Raw genomic sequence first — 2,482 nt, forward strand, 5'->3', positions numbered from 1 at the left:
ACACTCCCCTCCCTGATTTCCATATGGGTCACTTTCAAGCTCTGTTCTGATCGTGGAATTGAAAACTATAACTCCTTAGTGTGAATTACCATCTGACATGCTGTGTGTTTTACTTAGCTATCTACTCATTCCCTACATCGTCTCTTCCCAACTTAGAATTAAGATCCACGAAGGTAGGAATTTTTGTTTTGTCCAGTGATGAGCTCTCAGGATTGAGACCAGTGCTAGCAACAGGGGAGGCTGTCACTAAGCATATGTTGAATTAACTGATGAACAAAGTAACGAATTACCACCCATCCACCAAGCCAAAGTGTGAACATTTTTTTTTTTTTGGACAGGAAAAAGGATTTATTGGTGGGCATGAATAAGGAGGGGGAAACACCAAAGCTCTCATGAGTGTGGAGCCCGCCACCTGTCCCAGGGGCTGTGATGAGAGATATATTTGACCCCGCAGCCATCTGGGATGAGCTGCTCTCCAGCCACTTCATCTTGAAATTTGTCTGTGTTAACTTAGCAATGCCCCATTTCTTGGAGCTGTGGATCTAGGGAGTGATGGAAGGAATAGGAACAGAAAGCCTGGACACCGGGGCAAGGGAAGGCAGGAAGGAACAAAGCCACAGCACAACTCATCTTCTGGTGGTCAGGGAGCTTGAATTTGGCCCTGTGTAGGGCCTCAGTCACATGCTCCTTGTTCTACAGGTTGGTGCGGATGGACGTGGTGATTTGGCCAATGTGGACCCTGGCCGCTGTGCTCTGGGGTTTTCCCAGCAACACCCAGGTGTCTACATTAAACTTTATGTGGATCCACGTGTCTTGGTTAAGGTCAGACACAACTGTCCACTGGAAAGGGCTATCTCCAGGGTCCCTCTTGGCAACCCATGCAATCAACAGGCTGTAGACGCCACCGAGGAGGCTGCTGTCTGCAGCTATCGGTCACTGGGTCCCCGCGGGCAAAGAGCTTGGCTGGTTGCAGACAGAGCGTGAAAATTCTTAAATTTGCCAGCTTAGTTCTTGCTGCTTCTTCCTCATAAATTGAGGCCAAGAAACAGACGGGTTTTTTTTTTTTTTTTCAGTTTTTTCAGGTTATTCCCTAGAAACTTTGAAAATACCCCAAATACCAGTGGTGCTTGGGATAGAACAAAGCCTCCATGAATTTGAGCAGGTTTAAGACTTTAATGCTGACTTCGGGTGATGTGAAGCTTGCCATTACTCTCATGTTTAATATTTCCCTTCATCAAATACATGATGCGGTAGTTTCAGTTCAGAAAAGCAACGTGTTCCTATGTCATCAAGATCTTTAAAAAGCACTGTAAAGAAACCAAAGCGTGGGTTTTCGGCAAAGGCACCCACACAACGTAATGAAACTTATTTTATTAGCTCTTCACTAGATGAGAAGTAATGGCCATTTTGCGGGAGCTCATTAAGATAAGTGGAGATTGTAGGCAGCCTCATGCTCGAGGGGGCCCCCAGGGGAACTTACAACGGCAATGTCTCCCCTTTATGGACCTCCCAGCACCAGACTCTAAGCAATAATGCATCTCGTGGTTGGCATTGAACTGGCTTCTTCCTGGAAACTGCCCCCAAATTCGCGTTGATGACTTTGCCCATTCTGTGCTGAAACAGGCACTTCATGGCACGCTGAAGGCTCCTTTTATTGGCCTTACTGTACCACTTGTTATTTTAGAAATTTTACTGAACTCCTTCGAACCCTCCACAACAGGGGCATTACTAACAGTGTGTCGCTGCAAAGTTCGGAGAGCAGACTCCAAGATTCCTGGAGGTACAGCTCAGGACTGATTCCTCCCAGCCCTTTCTTTTCCCGGGCGGGCCTCCTTCCTTCCCTGCCATCTTCATACCTGTGCCAGGACCCGAGGGAAAGACCGGTAAAAGTAAGCGGATGACTTCTCATCCACGTAATTGGCTTCAGGGTTATTGGGGCGGTAGAGACAAAGGAGTCATCACTCAGGCAGTGACACCAGCAGCCAAGGGTGTTGTAGCCAAGACCAGTCATCGCGGAAACCAGCACAGGCTGGAGGTACCAGGAACTGATAACCAGCAAAGTCAAGAGAGCCTGAATAAGGGGCTGATAATCCCTGGGACCAGAGAAGCCAGCAACCGGACCCAAGGCTGGTGACACCCACTGACAAGGGGGCGAATCCTACAGCCACCTCTCCGACTCTCCACGACCCTCCCACATCTGACCACGTGTGAGAGCTGGCCCCCAAGGCTCTGCCCGACTGATCTCTGAACGTAACAGAGATCATCCACTGCTTGAACACAGGAAGAGGTAAGCGTGGAGAGAGGAAGCTCCACCTCAGCTTTACGCCTGGGGACTGACTTCACGTTTGGTTGGTTAACTACCCCCCCCACCCCCGCCCCTTGTTGTATCTTGTTTGTTGGGTGACTTCATCTTGTGCTTTGCTTTGTGTCACATGTATGAAGCCAAGTTAAATGCTTGGTGAAATGTCATTGACTTTGGAAT

At 48.5% G+C, this 2,482-nt stretch overlaps 1 pseudogene; it reads right to left on the minus strand.

Moving 5' to 3' along the window:
• Nucleotides 1–848: 848 nt before the first annotated feature.
• LOC123588630 lies at nucleotides 849–973 on the minus strand (annotated as a pseudogene).
• Between the last annotated feature and the right edge of the window lie 1,509 nt (nucleotides 974–2,482).

Source organism: Leopardus geoffroyi, chromosome D3 (genome assembly GCF_018350155.1).
Source record: "Leopardus geoffroyi isolate Oge1 chromosome D3, O.geoffroyi_Oge1_pat1.0, whole genome shotgun sequence".
Lineage (NCBI taxonomy): Eukaryota > Metazoa > Chordata > Mammalia > Carnivora > Felidae > Leopardus > Leopardus geoffroyi.